The sequence below is a fragment of the Ranitomeya variabilis genome, chromosome 5 (genome assembly GCF_051348905.1).
Source record: "Ranitomeya variabilis isolate aRanVar5 chromosome 5, aRanVar5.hap1, whole genome shotgun sequence".
In the NCBI taxonomy this organism is placed as follows: domain Eukaryota; kingdom Metazoa; phylum Chordata; class Amphibia; order Anura; family Dendrobatidae; genus Ranitomeya; species Ranitomeya variabilis.
Window position 1 is genome coordinate 73799012 of NC_135236.1, and position 16244 is coordinate 73815255.

The window sequence follows — 16244 nt, forward strand, 5'->3', positions numbered from 1 at the left end:
CACCCACTGATCAAAACGTCTGACGCTTCTCTATGACATTTCAAAAGTTTAATTCTAGACATTCTACCCTCTAAAGCTGAGCAAAACTGGCATAAAACCATCAAAAATGGCAAAATTATTCGACAACCTCATGGTGTGAAAAACTGTTGAGACTTATCAATCTTTGATGCTTTTTTCTGGTGACAATCAACTAATAAAGCTGGAGAAACAAAAAGCACAAATAGTGTCTTATCGCAGACAAATGAAATAAAATATTGTAGGTACGCTCACCTGATTGGGTTGGGACAGTCACTACTCCTATAAAACCATGTAATGGCTGCTGCTGGACCACCAATAAAATGCCGGGCAGAAAAAGAGGACTACGTGGTTCAGAGTCCGCGCTGCCCAAGGTTCAAAGGTGCAGTCACACACAAGGATAAAGCATGAATGGGGTTTATTTCAACGCGTTTCAAGGTTTCTGTCAAAATTACATATTTTTGTATTTTGCGTTCACTCTGTATATGCTACAATGACGAGGTATCATATGACTGCTACGATTCACTACTGAGGGCCTTTTTTCTGAATACATTGTTCATATATTTCCACAGTTTTTGAGTTGTATGCTGTTGAAGAGCTTTGGAAACCTTGAAACACGTTGCCACAATAAACCCCATTCATGCTTTAACCTTGTGTGACTGCACCTTTGAACCTTGGTCACCGTGGACTCAACCACCGAAATTCCTATTTTTCTGAAAGAAATTTATGGTGAAGAGACTTTGATGAATCGGGGCCACAATGTTTTGACTGCAGTGGTGACATCACGTAGTCAGCGCACATCACCGCTGTACCTAATCACTGAGCTCAGCGAGTGTGCAGAGGTAGAGCTCATCGATTGGCTACAGTGGTGATGACAATGCTGTCGACGAGACTTCACCGCTGCAGCTAACTGCAGAGAGAAGGACAGTTATGGCTGGATCCATGGACGGAGAACCCCTCTGAAATGGTCTAGAGGAGAGAGAAATTGGGTCCCCCAAGCCCCCCGGTACCTCCACCATCCACGGCCTTCCACGTCTTCTTCCAGGAAGAAAATGGAGGGGGCATGCGCAGTGTGCCCGGCCTGCCGAGATCTGCTGGACGGTACCCTGCAACAATACAAAATTTTTCCTATTGGGTAATTTTGATCACTGTGAAAGACCCTATCACAGTGATCAAAATTTAAAAAATAGTAAATCAAACCCCCCTTTTGTCACCCTCTTAGTTAGGTAAATGTAATAAAACTAAAAAAAAAAATGCATTTTTCCATTCTTTGCAGTTAGGGTTGGTGCTAGGGTTAGGGTTGTGTTGGTGTTACGGTTGTGTTGGGGATAGGGTGGTGTTTGGGATATAGCTGTGGTTAGGGTTGGGATTAGGGTTAGGTGTGTGTTGGGGCTGTGTTAGGGTTGGAGTTAGAATTGGGGGGTTTCCACTATTTAGGTACATCAAGGGGTCTCCAAACGCAACATGGCACCCGCCATTGATTCCAGACAATTTTGAGTTCAAAAAGTCAAATGGTGCTCCCTCCCTTCTGAGCCCTGACGTGCGCCCAAATAGTGGCTTTCCCCCACATACGGGTTATCATAGTACTCAGGAGAAATTGCACAACAAATGTTGTGGTCCATTTTCTCCTGATACCCATGTGAAAATAAAAAAAGTTTGGGTCTAAAGTAAATTTTTTGTGAAAAAAAGTTAAATGTTAATATTTTCGTTCTACACTGCTTTAGTTCTTGTGAAGGGTTATTAAACTTCTTGAATGTGGTTTTGAGTACCTTGAGGGGTGCAGTGTTATGACCCCAATGGCGAGGGTCTCAGAGATATCAGCAAGTCTGCAAAGTACAAAAATCCAGCTCATAGGGCAGTGGTAACTGGGTTGACCATATATCTACTCCTAACGCCAACCCTAGAAGTAGCCGGGGAACATGCCTACGTTGGTCGCTAGATGTCTCGCGCCAGCCGGAGACCTAACTACCCCTAGAAGAGGAAAAAACAAAGACCTCTCTTGCCTCCAGAGAAAGGACCCCAAAAGTAGGATACAAGCCCCCCACAAATAATAACGGTGAGGTAAGAGGAAGTGACAAACACAGAGATGAACTAGGTTTAGCACAGAGAGGCCCACTTACTAATAGCAGAATATAGTAAGATAACTTATATGGTCAACAAAAACCCTATCAAAAATCCACGCTGGAGATTCAAGAACCCCCGAACCGTCTAACGGCCCGGGGGGAGAACACCAGCCGCCCTAGAGCTTCCAGCAAGGTCAGGATACAGATAATATACAAGCTGGACAAAAAATGCAAACAAAAACGAATTGCAAAAAGCAAAAAAGCAGACTTAGCTTAATCAAGCAGGAACCAGGATCAGTAGACAAGAGCACTACAGATTAGCTCTGATATCAACGTTGCCAGGCATTGAACTGAAGGTCCAGGGAGCTTATATAGCAACACCCCTGACCTAACGACCCAGGTGAGCATAAAAGGAATGACTGACAACCCCAGAGTCAAATCACTAGTAGCCACTAGAGGGAGCCAAAAAGTAAATTCACAACAGTACCCCCCCCCCCTTAGTGAGGGGTCACCGAACCCTCACCAAGACCACCAGGGCGATCAGGATGAGCGGCGTGAAAGGCACAAACTAAATCGGCCGCATGCACATCAGAGGCGACCACCCAGGAATTATCCTCCTGACCATAGCCCCTCCACTTGACCAGGTACTGAAGCCTCCGCCTGGAGAGACGAGAATCTAAGATCTTCTCCACCACGTACTCCAACTCGCCCTCAACCAACACCGGAGCAGGAGGCTCAGCAGAAGGAACCACAGGCACAACGTACCGCCGCAACAAGGACCTATGAAATACGTTGTGAATGGTAAACGACACCGGAAGATCCAGGCGAAAGGATACAGGATTAAGGATCTCCAATATCTTGTAAGGACCAATGAATCGAGGCTTATATTTGGGAGAGGAGACCTTCATAGGAACAAATCGAGAAGACAGCCATACCAAATCCCCAACACAAAGTCGGGGACCCACACCGCGGCGGCGGTTGGCAAAACGCTGAGCCTTCTCCTGTGACAACTTCAAGTTGTCCACCACATGATTCCAGATCCGCTGCAACCTATCCACCACAGAATCCACCCCAGGACAGTCAGAAGGCTCCACATGTCCCGAGGAAAAACGAGGGTGGAAACCAGAGTTGCAGAAAAATGGCGAAACCAAGGTGGCAGAACTAGCCCGATTATTAAGGGCAAATTCAGCCAACGGCAAGAAGGTCACCCAATCATCCTGATCAGAAGAGACAAAACACCTCAAATACGCCTCCAGAGTCTGATTAGTTCGTTCCGTTTGTCCGTTAGTCTGTGGATGAAAAGCGGACGAAAACGACAAATCTATGCCCATCCTACCACAAAAGGATCGCCAGAACCTGGAAACAAACTGGGATCCTCTGTCCGACACAATATTCTCAGGAATGCCGTGCAAACGAACCACGTTCTGGAAGAACACAGGAACCAGATCAGAAGAGGAAGGCAGTTTGGGCAAAGGAACCAGATGGACCATCTTGGAGAAACGATCACATATCACCCAGATGACAGACATGCCCTGAGACACCGGAAGATCCGAAATGAAATCCATAGAGATGTGTGTCCAAGGTCTCTTCGGGACAGGCAAGGGCAAGAGCAATCCGCTGGCACGAGAACAGCAAGGCTTAGCTCGAGCACAAGTACCACAGGACTGCACAAATGACCGCACATCTCTTGACAAGGAAGGCCACCAAAAGGACCTGGCCACCAGATCTCTGGTGCCAAAAATTCCCGGGTGCCCTGCCAACACTGAGGAATGAACCTCGGAAATGACTCTGCTGGTCCATTTAGCAGGCACAAACAATCTGTCAGGTGGACAAGAGTCAGGCCTACCTGCCTGAAATCTCTGCAACACACGTCGCAGATCTGGAGAAATAGCTGACAGGATAACTCCTTCCTTAAGAATACCCACAGGTTCAGCGACTCCAGGAGCATCAGGCACAAAGCTCCTAGACAGAGCATCGGCCTTCACATTCTTAGAACCTGGTAAATACGAAACCACAAAGTCAAAACGGGAGAAAAACAATGACCAGCGGGCCTGTCTAGGATTCAGGCGTTTAGCAGACTCGAGGTACATCAGATTTTTGTGATCAGTCAAGACCACCACACGATGCTTAGCACCCTCGAGCCAATGACGCCACTCCTCAAATGCCCACTTCATGGCCAACAACTCCCGATTGCCCACATCATAATTTCGCTCTGCCGGCGAAAACTTCCTAGAGAAAAAGGCACAAGGTCTCATAGTAGAGCAACCAGGGCCTCTCTGCGACAAAACGGCCCCTGCCCCAATCTCCGAAGCATCCACTTCAACCTGAAAGGGAAGTGAGACATCAGGCTGGCACAAAACAGGCGCTGAAGTAAACCGGCGCTTCAACTCCTGGAAAGCCTCCACGGCAGCAGGAGCCCAGTTAGCCACATCAGAGCCTTTCTTGGTCATATCCGTCAACGGTTTAACAACGCTAGAAAAATTAGCGATAAAACGATGGTAGAAGTTAGCAAAACCCAAGAACTTCTGAAGACTCTTAACTGACGAGGGTTGAGTCCAATCATGAATAGCTCGAACCTTGACTGTGTCCATCTCCACAGCAGAAGGGGAAAAAATGAACCCTAAAAACGGAACCTTCTGTACACCAAAGAGACACTTTGAGCCTTTAACAAACAAAGAATTTTCACGCAAAATCTTGAAAACCATCCTGACCTGTTCCACATGCGAGTCCCAATCATCAGAAAAAACCAGAATATCATCCAGATAAACGATCAAAAATTTATCCAGATACTTCCGGAAAATGTCATGCATAAAGGACTGAAAAACTGAAGGTGCATTAGAGAGCCCAAATGGCATCACCAAGTACTCAAAATGACCTTCGGGCGTATTGAATGCGGTTTTCCATTCATCTCCTTGCTTAATGCGCACAAGGTTGTACGCACCACGAAGGTCTATCTTGGTGAACCACTTGGCACCTTTAATCCGGGCAAACAAGTCTGACAACAACGGCAAAGGATACTGAAATTTGACAGTGAGCTTATTCAAAAGCCGATAGTCAATACAAGGCCTCAAAGATCCGTCCTTTTTAGCCACAAAAAAGAATCCCGCACCAAGAGGGGAAGAAGAAGGACGGATATGCCCCTTCTCCAGAGACTCCTTGATATATGAACGCATCGCGGTATGTTCAGGTACCGACAGATTAAACAGTCTTCCCTTAGGAAACTTACTGCCTGGAATCAAATCTATTGCACAGTCACATTCCCTATGAGGAGGCAATGCACTTGACCTAGACTCGCTGAAGACATCCTGATAATCAGACAAATACGCCGGAACTTCCGAAGGCGTAGAAGTAGCAATAGACACGGGCAGGGAATCTCCATGAATTCCATGACAGCCCCAACTTGACACTGACATTGCCTTCCAGTCCAAGACTGGATTATGGGTCTGTAACCATGGCAACCCCAAAACAACCAAATCATGCATCTTATGCAGAACAAGAAAACGTATCACCTCCCGATGTTCAGGAGTCATGCACATGGTAACCTGTGTCCAAAACTGCGGCTTATTTTCTGCCAATGGCGTAGCGTCAATACCCCTAAGAGGGATAGGATTTTCTAATGGCTCAAGAACAAAACCGCAACGCTTGGCAAATGACAGATCCATAAGACTCAGGGCAGCACCTGAATCTACAAACGCCACGACAGGATACGATGACAGTGAGCAAATCAAAGTTACAGATAGAATGAACTTAGGTTGCAAATTACCAATGGCGACAGGACTAACAACCGTAGTAAGACGCTTAGAGCATGCTGAGATAACATGTGCAGAATCACCACAGTAGTAACACAAGCCATTCTGGCGTCTATGAATTTTCCGCTCATTTCTAGTCAGGATTCTATCACATTGCATTCAATCAGGTGCCTGTTCAGATAACACCATGAGGGAATTTGCGGTTTTGCGCTCCCGCAACCGCCGGTCAATTTGAATCGCCAGGGCCATGGAATCATTCAGACCTGTGGGAATGGGAAAACCCACCATCACATTCTTAATGGCTTCAGAAAGGCCATTTCTAAAATTTGCAGCCAATGCACACTCGTTCCACTGGGTCAGCACGGACCATTTCCGAAATTTTTGGCAATACACCTCAGCCTCGTCCTGGCCCTGAGACATAGCCAGCAAGGCTTTTTCTGCCTGAATCTCAAGATTGGGTTCCTCATAAAGCAAACCGAGCGCCAGAAAAAACGCATCAATATCAGCCAATGCCGGATCTCCTGGCGCCAGCGAGAAAGCCCAATCCTGAGGGTCGCCCCGTAAAAAAGAAATAACAATTTTCACTTGCTGAGCGGAGTCTCCAGAGGAACAGGGTCTCAGGGACAAAAACAATTTACAATTATTCCTGAAATTTCTAAACTTAAATCGGTCTCCGGAAAACAGTTCAGGAATCGGTATCTTAGGTTCTGACATAGGATTTCTGGTAACATAATCTTGTATGCCCTGCACACGAGCAGCAAGCTGGTCCACACTTGTAATCAAGGTCTGGACATTCATGTCTGCAGCAATCACAAGCCACTCAAAGGTAAAGGGGAAAAGAAAAAAAAATGAGAGAGAGAAAAAAAACTCAGAACTTTCTTTCTTATAATCCCACTTCTGCAATGCATTTAACATTTAGTACTGGCCTGGCAAACTGTTATGACCCCAATGGCGAGGGTCTCAGAGATATCAGCAAGTCTGCAAAGTACAAAAATCCAGCTCATAGGGCAGTGGTAACTGGGTTGACCATATATCTACTCCTAACGCCAACCCTAGAAGTAGCCGGGGAACATGCCTACGTTGGTCGCTAGATGTCTCGCGCCAGCCGGAGAGCTAACTACCCCTAGAAGAGGAAAACAAAGACCTCTCTTGCCTCCAGAGAAAGGACCCCAAAAGTAGGATACAAGCCCCCCACAAATAATAATGGTGAGGTAAGAGGAAGTGACAAACACAGAGATGAACTAGGTTTAGCACAGAGAGGCCCACTTACTAATAGCAGAATATAGTAAGATAACTTATATGGTCAACAAAAACCCTATCAAAAATCCACGCTGGAGATTCAAGAACCCCCGAACCGTCTAACGGCCCGGGGGGAGAACACCAGCCGCCCTAGAGCTTCCAGCAAGGTCAGGATACAGATAGTATACAAGCTGGACAAAAAATGCAAACAAAAACGAATTGCAAAAAGCAAAAAAGCAGACTTAGCTTAATCAAGCAGGAACCAGGATCAGTAGACAAGAGCACTACAGATTAGCTCTGATATCAACGTTGCCAGGCATTGAACTGAAGGTCCAGGGAGCTTATATAGCAACACCCCTGACCTAACGACCCAGGTGAGCATAAAAGGAATGACTGACAACCCCAGAGTCAAATCACTAGTAGCCACTAGAGGGAGCCAAAAAGTAAATTCACAACAGTGCAGTTTTTAGAATGGTGTCACTTTTGGGTATTTTATGTCATAGTACTCAGGAGAAATTGCACAACAAATGTTGTGGTCCATTTTCTCTTGATACCCTTGTGAAAATAAAAAAAGTTTGGGTCTAAAGTACATTTTTTGTGAAAAAAAGTTAAATGTTAATATTTTCGTTTTACACTGCTTTAGTTCTTGTGAAGCACCTGAAGGGTTATTAAACTTCTTGAATGTGGTTTTGAGTACCTTGAGGGGTGCAGTTTTTAGAATGGTGTCACTTTGGGGTATTTTATGTCATACTGACCCCCCCAAAGTGACTTCAAATATGAGATGGTCCATAAAAAAATGGTTTTGTCAATTTTGATGTAAAAAAATTGAGAAATCGCTGGTCAACTTTTAACCCTTACAACTTCCTAACAAAAAAAAAAAAAATTGTTTCTAAGATTATGCTGATGTAAAGTTGACATGTGGGAAATGTTATTTATTGACTATTTTGTCTGCCACGGTTTTTTACTTTAAGGACACAAAAATAGGGATTTTTGTGTACTCACTGTAAAATCCTTTTCTCCGAGCCATTCATTGGGGGACACAGACCGTGGGTGTATGCTACTGCCACCAGGAGGCTGACACTAAGTGATACAAAAAAAGTTAGCTCCTCCCCTGCAGTATACACCCTCCTGCTGGCTCTCAGCTAACCAGTTCAGTGCATAAGCAGTAGGAGATCAATAACAACAAATGAGCGTATATCATGTCATATTATATATATGAGAGTATAGCATGTCAAATTATAAAAAACAAGCACAAGATAATAATAGGGTGGGAGCTGTGTCCCCCAATGAATGGCTCGGAGAAAAGGATTTTACAATGAGTACACAAAAATCCCTATTTCTCCTTCGCCTCATTGGGGGACACAGAAAGTGGGATGTCCCAAAGCAGTCCCTGGGTGGGGACAACAATAGATCGGGCCCTGTGTAACCGCTACTTACAAGTGCGCCACCGCGTCCTGCAGAGTCCGCCTGCCCACACTCACATCTGTGGAAGTGTGGGAATTATAGTGCTTCAAGAATGCATGCAGACTGGACAAATCCGCAAGCTTGCAGCCATGCTTGCCGACGTTTGGTACCTAGGGCCCTCAGACAGGGAGATAGGCTGACATGTAGCACGGAAGGACTCCTGGATGGTGAAACGAGTCCACCAGGCTAACATGGCTGATAAAATGGCTAAACCCTTCCTGTGACCGTCAGGAAGCCTTCTTCTTACCATCAGGAAGCCCAAATAAAGTGTCCAACCTTCGGAAGGACGCCGTCCTTGATAAGTACCTATTTGGAGCACTCGCTTCGTCCAGATTATGGAGAACCCATTCCGTTTTGTGGACTGGAACCGAAAGAGATGAGAGAAGGACGATGCCCCTGTAACAGTGGGAATACAATACCACCTTGGTAACAAGGGAAGGGGATAGCCTGAGGACAACCTTGCCTTGATGGTAATAAGGAAAAAAGTCTGAAAGAACAGAGCGGCAAGCTCTGAAGACTCATCAGGATGACAAGAACGCAGAGAAAAAAGGGAGTGACCTTCCCTGATAGTAAAGTCTGTCCGGATCAAAAAAGGAGTTTACTGTAAGACCCCCAGGACCATTAAGGTCCCAAAGATCTAACGGTATGCGATAGAGAAGAACCAAAGGTGAAGACTCCCCACAAGGGAGTCCATATTTGTAGTTTTGTTGCAATAAGACGGAAAAATACTAGTACCGCAAGCGAGAAATCCTGACATGGTCAGTGTGGGTGTCCCAGGATCACTGGGGCCATTTCTGCTTCCAAAAAGATCTCGGAAGTAGTGGAAGAGGGGTTATGGAAATTGGTACCATGGAAGAACAGAGCATGCACTGTGATGCTCTTGGATCTCGAGGCCGAACCATGAACGCAAGTATATTGGCGTTCAGTTTGGACGCCATCCGACCTACATCTGGAGTATCCAGTGAAGGCAGATCTGATGGAAGACTTCCGGGTGAAGCTCCCACTACTCAAGGGATATGTACTGCCGAGATCATTGAATGGTAGATCTCGGCCCATCAGAGAGTGTGAGGTACCTCGGCCATGGCGCTTGACTGTGGGTACCTGCTAGATGATTGCTGTATGGCACAGCCATGGCATTATCCAATTGAAGTCAGATGGGGTGACCCGCCTGAAGGCAGTGGACCTGCTGTAGGATTAGCCGTACCGTTTTGGATCCCAAGAGCAATGATCGGGAGAAGAAGACTGGCATTGGTATTCACTAATAACCATTGGACCAGGAGAAGGCCCTGGATGAGGAAGGAGCTCAGAGACTACCTTTTGAAAGCCTGATTGACTTGCTGAAAACGAGAGGAACGAAGGAAACTGCTTCCATTGTCGTCACCATTTTTCCTCAGAACCCTCCTAGCGAATCGATTGAACTGAGGGGATGAGTGATCAAGTGCGCGAGCTCCCTGTTGAAGGGCCACGAGCTTGACTCGAGAGAGAATTACCATCCTTCTTGAGCAGGATCATCCTCAAAAAGGATCTGCTGGGCTGGAAATGAGGAAAACTTGTCTAAGTTTAGCTGCCAGCCGAGGAGAGAGGGTATCGCAAGTGATATAGACGACTCAGCGTAGTCCAGGAAGAGCGGCTAGAAAGTCGACCAAATAGGGCAGGACAACCACGCTACTAGGGTGCCAGAGGAACCTGACAACCGCCATGACCCTTGCGAACACTCTGGGTGCGGTAGCCAGGCCGAAGGGCAAGGTCGTGACTTGAAAATGCTGTTCGCGAATGGAAAGGCGAAGGGATTTTTGTAGAGGGGAAAAATAGGAATGTGAGGCTATGTGCACACGTCAGGATTTCTAGCAGAAATTTTCCTGACAAAAACCTGACATTTCTGCCAGAAATCCGCATGCGTTTTTTTCGTGTTTTTTTCATGCGTTTTTTCCAAATGCATAGAATTGCGGGAAAAATGCGGAAAATCCGCAAAATTAATGAACATGCTGCTTTTTTTACCGCGATGCGTTTTTGCACCATGTGCACAAAACATGCAGAATGCATTCTAAATGATCGAATACATAATAATGCATGCATTTTTAATGAGTTTTTATAGCGTTTTTATAGCGAAAAAATGCGACAAATACACGAAAAAAACACGAAAAAAAACGCGAAAAAACATGAACGTGTGCACATACCCTGAGGGTAAGAAACCCGAATGTCGAAGGATACTAGAAACTCCACCTTTTTCTGTTGAAGTAATGGCTGAGCGGAGGAACTCCATCCGAAAAAGGAGGACCTTGTCAAAGGTTGTTAGAAGTTTGAGGTCCGGGATTGGTCTTACTTTTCCTTCCCCTTTTTTGGAACCAAGATCCTGTTCTGGACAACCCTTCCACTGCTGGTTGGGTCTGTAGAAAAAATACGATCCCTTGTTAGTCTTCCGCTCAGAAGATTTGATTGGCCAGCTGTACTGTCTTCGGGGAAAGATTACTTGTGTGAATCGAAGTAGTTAAGGTCTCCGACCAGGAGACCATTGCTCAAGCAACCCATGTGGCGGCTAAGGAAGGGAAGAGCGCTGAACCCGAAGCCACAAGACAGAACGAACCAGATTTGCTATCCAACAGTCCTTGATATTTTTAATTGATGATACATCGGGCAGGGATACTGGTAGGTATGCCACAAGAAATTCTACCCGGTTAGTCTGCCAAGTGGCAGAATGCGGGGCTGCATCCAGAAGGTCAGGAAAAAACCGTCTCTTGCCATCGTCGCTCTCTTTTGATGGTGCAGAGTAGAAAATTAGGAACCCTCGATCCACCATCCTCTTAACAGGGAAGTGGAGAGGAATCGTTCGCCTTCTTGCATCATCCGCTAAATAGTGGTGATGCAAAGGGGGGTGCTCGGACGCCAAAAAGGGGTGCCTCTGTACATCCCCAGAGTTGAGGTTCCCGGGTGGACAGGGCAGGTTGTCTGGCGTTAGGCCTGGATGCAGAAGAGGATACATGGAGGCGACACTCCATGTGCTCGTCTGTTGATGGTGTGGGGAGATCGGGGCCCTTTAAAGGACCCATCGCCCTTAAAAATCAGGCCAGGCATGGCATCCCACATAGAGGCTTCTGTCCAGTGAATCGCTCATCAATTTGGTTGATATAAATAGGCGAGTCCATCCTTTTCTGAAGATCTGGCAACCCAAGTCAATATCCGATCCATATTCAGAGCCTTGTTCTCAGCAAATCATTGGTGAGAGAGATCAGGAAATGAAACTTCTGCTTTCTAGATGCCTGTGCGTTTCTAGACGCCTGTACATTTCTAAAATACTTGCGGCCCCGGCTAGCCGACGGCTCCCATGTAGGAGAGGGACCATGTATATCGGTCCTGCGAGCACTCCGAGCCACAGAGGGTTCACGGAGGGATTCAAACTCTTGGTCAGAGAAACCATGGATTGCGGTTAGTGACAAAGTCCACTGAGGGGGACTAGGTACTCTGGGATAAACTGGGATCAGCGGCGGAGTGCTCCTGAGCTCATTTAGGGTCGGATTGATCATGTGTCCTTAAGACCAGTGAATACTGGTCATGCGTCTTTAAGACCAGGGAATACTGGTCGTGCGCCTTTAAGAGGAAGGAATACTGGTCATGTGTCTTTAAGAACCAGGGCATACTGGTCATGTGCCTTTAAGACCAGGGCATACTGGTCATGTGCCTTTAAGACCAGGGCATACTGGTCATGTGCCTAAGACCAGGGCATACTGGTCATGTGCCTGTAAGACCAGGGCATACTGGTCATGTGCCTGTAAGACCAGGGTATACTGGTCATGTGTTTTTAAGACCAGGGCGTACTGGTCATGTGCCTTTAAGACGAGGGAATGCACCTTTTTAGACTAGGGCATACTGGTCATGTGCCTTTAAGACCAGGGCATACTGGTCATGTGCCTTTAAGACCAGGGCATACTGGTCATGTGCCTTTAAGACCAGGGCATACTGGTCATGTGCCTAAGACCAGGGCATACTGGTCATGTGCCTGTAAGACCAGGGCATACTGGTCATGTGCCTGTAAGACCAGGGTATACTGGTCATGTGTTTTTAAGACCAGGGCGTACTGGTCATGTGCCTAAGACCAGGGCATACTGGTCATGTGCCTTTAAGACCAGGGCATACTGGTCATGTGCCTTTAAACACAGGGCATGCTGGTCATGTGCCTTTAAGCCCAGGGCATGCTGGTCATGTGCCTTTAGGACCAGGGCATACTGGTCGGGTACTTCCTTACCCAGGTACTGATGTAGTCGTTGTGCCATTTTAATGCAAAAACCGTCGCCCCTGTGTGAGCCGGCCAGGTAGGTGGTAAAATCTCGCAGCGAGCGAGAAGCGCCAATTCGGGGGCGGAGCCACAGACATGATGTGGGCGGAGCCTCGAGACTTCCATGAATAGGCCCAAGTCAGGGCCTAAATTTCTGCAGCCTGCGGGGGCAATACCAGAGATAGAAGTGAGGCGAGAAAATTGAGCGTTCTCGTGGCAGGCGAAAAGCGCCAGAAAAGCAGGCGGAGCAGCCTTAGCGCGCCATAGTGCGGGCGCAGCTTCCGGGAGAGATCGGTGCCCTTGAAGGGACCCGTCACCCCTATGAATCAGCTCAGGCCTGGCATCCCACGTCGCAAGAGAGGGTACGGGGAGGCGACACTCCGCGTTCTCGCCTGTTGATGTTTCGGGGGAGATCGGAACCTTGAAAGGATCCGTCGCCCCCTTCACTCCGTTAATTAAAAAATAAAAAGTTACAGAAAATTTTAAAATAAAATAAAAACGTTGGGGTCTGAACCAGACCCAAGTGCCTCCTACAGACACTAATCAAGAACTGGTTAGCTGAGAGCCAGCAGGGGGGTGTATACTGCAGGGGAGGAGAGAACGTTTTTTGTATCACTTAGTGTCAGCCTCCTAGTGGCAGCAGCGTACACCCACGGTCTGTTTCACCCAATGAGGCGAAGGAGAAATTAAAAAAAGTTTGAAAATTGCAAAATTTTTACCATTTTTGCCAAATTTCCTTTTTTCCATAAATAAATGCAAGTCATATCCAATAAATTTTACCAGTAACATGAAGAATAATATGTCACGAAAAAACAGTCTCAGAATCAATGGGATCCGTTGAAGTGTTCCAGAGCTATAACCTCATACAGTGACAGTGGTCAGACTTGTAAAAAAAATGGCTTGGTCATTAAGGTCAAAATTGGCTCTGTCACTAAAGGGTTAAAGTGGTTGCCCCCTTTCTGGGGGGGGGGAATAAAAAAAAAAAAAAAACAACCTTGGCTTTACTTACCCCCTCCCCTGGTCCAGCGTTGTGTCTCCATCACTTGCCCTTATTTGGCTGCAGCGGAGACGTCTTTCCTGCACATGACTAGGCAGTTGGTCACCGATTCACTGAAGACATGAGGGATTTATTGGGCCTTATTGAGACATCAGTATTTTTCGTCAGAAATGGCACAAAAACTCAGAACAGCTGCGAATCTTCTATTATACCTTCTCTCTCTGTAAGATCCACTACTGATTTTTGCTTAACCCCTTTACCCCCAAGGGTGGTTTGCACGTTAATGACCAGGCCAATTTTTACAATTCTGACCACAGTCCCTTTATGAGGTTATAACTCTGGAACACTTCAACGGATCCCAGTGATTCTGACTTTGTTTTCTCGTAACATATTGTACTTCATGGTAGTGGTAACATTTCCCTGACATTACTTGAGTTTATTTGTGAAAAAAAAATGGAAATTTGGCAAAAATTTTGAAGTTTCGCAATTTTCCAACATTGAATTTTCATGCCCTTAAATCACAGAGATATGTCACACAAAATACTTAATAAGTAACATTTCCCACATGTCTACTTTACATCAGCACAATTTTGGAATCAACATTTTTTTTTTGCTAGGGCGTTATAAGGGTTAAAAGTCGACCAGCGATTTCTCATTTTTACAACTCCATTTTTTTTTTATTTATTTATTTATTTTTAGGGACCACATCACATTTGAAGTCACTTTGAGGGGTCTATATGATAGAAAATACCCAAGTGTGACACCATTCTACAAACTGTACCCCTCAAGGTGCTCAAAACCACATTCAAGAAGTTTATTAACCCTTCAGGTGTTAGGGATTATTTGAATGTTTAAAAAAAAAATAAAAAAATGAACATTTAACTTTTTTTCACAAAAAATTTACTTCTTATCCAATTTGTTTTATTTTCCCAAGGGCAACAGGATAAATTGGACCCCAAAAGTTGTTGTACAATTTGTCCTGAGTACGCTGATATCCCATATGTGGGGGTAAACCACTGTTTTGGCGCACGGCAGAGCTCGGAAGGGAAGGAGCACCGTTTCACTTTTTCCAACGCAGAATTGTATGGATTGAGATCGGACGTCACAATTCTAACTCCAACCCTAAGCCTAATTCCAACGCTAACCACACCCCTAACCCGAACACACCCCTAACCCCAACACACCCCTAACCCCAACCCTAACCATACCCGACACACCCCCAACCGTAAACGTAATCCAAACCCTAACCCCAAGTCTAGTCCCAACCCTAACAGTAACTTTAGCCCCAACCCTAACCCCAATCCTAACTTTAGCCCCAACCCTAACCCTAACTTTAGCCCCAGCCCAAAGTTTAGCCCCAACCCTAACGGGAAAATGGAAATAAATACTTTTTTATTGTATTATTTTTCCCTACCTAAGGCAGTGATAAAGGGGGGTTTGATTTACTATTTATTGCGGGTTTTTATGATTGGCAGCTGTCACACACTAAAAGACGCTTTTTATTGCAAAAAAATTTTTTTGCGTTACCACATTTTGAGAGCTATAATTTTTCCATATTTTGGTCCACAGAATCATCTCAGATCTTGTTTTTTGCGGGACGAGTTGACGTTTTTATTTGTATCATTTTCGGGCACATGACTTTTTTGATCGCTTTTTATTCTGATTTTTGTTAGGCAGAATAAACAAAAACCAGCAATTCGTGAATTTCTTTTGGGAGGGGCCTTTATACCGTTCCGCGTTTGGTAAAATTGATAAAGCAGTTTTATCCTTCGGGGCAGTACGATTACAGCGATACCTCATTTATATCATTTTTTATGTTTTGGCGCTTTTATACAATAAAAACTATTGTACAGAAAAAATAATTAATTTTGCATCGCTTTATTCTGAGGACTATAACTTTTTTATTTTTTCGCTGATGACGCTGTATGGCGGCTCATTTTTTGCGGGTCAAGATGAAGTTTTCGGTGGTACAATGTTTATTGATATCCGTCTTTGATCGTGTGCTATTCCACATTTTGTTCGCCGGTATGATAATAAAGCGTTGTTTCTTGCCCCGTTTCTTTTTTTTTTATGGTGATCACTGAAGGGGTTAACTAGTTGGACAGTTTTATAGGTCGGGTCATTACGGACGCGGCGATACTAAATATGTGTTTTTTTCACATGTAAATATTTTTTTTTTTTTACTTTTTCACTTTGTCCCAGGGTGGGATATCATGGTATAAAGTGTCAGATCGCTGATCTGACACTTCGCAATGCACTGTATCAGATCAGAAATCTGAGATGCAGGGAGGCTTGCAAGCGCTTGCTCTGAGCAGGAGCTTGCAAGCCACATCCCTGCAGGACCCGGAAGGAGCCCCGCGGCCATCTTGGATCCGGAGCCTGCAGGGAAGAGGACGGAGGAGACACTCGGAGCAACGCGATCACATCAGATTGCTCTGAGGGTCTCA

The 16244-nt window shown here is 45.6% G+C and overlaps 1 protein-coding gene across 3 annotated transcripts in view; it reads right to left on the reverse strand.

Annotated features, from left to right (window-relative positions):
- Nucleotides 1–16244, reverse strand: part of LOC143774549 (triacylglycerol hydrolase DDHD2-like) — an 89488-nt gene that overhangs the window by 44374 nt on the left and 28870 nt on the right. The window lies entirely within an intron of this gene.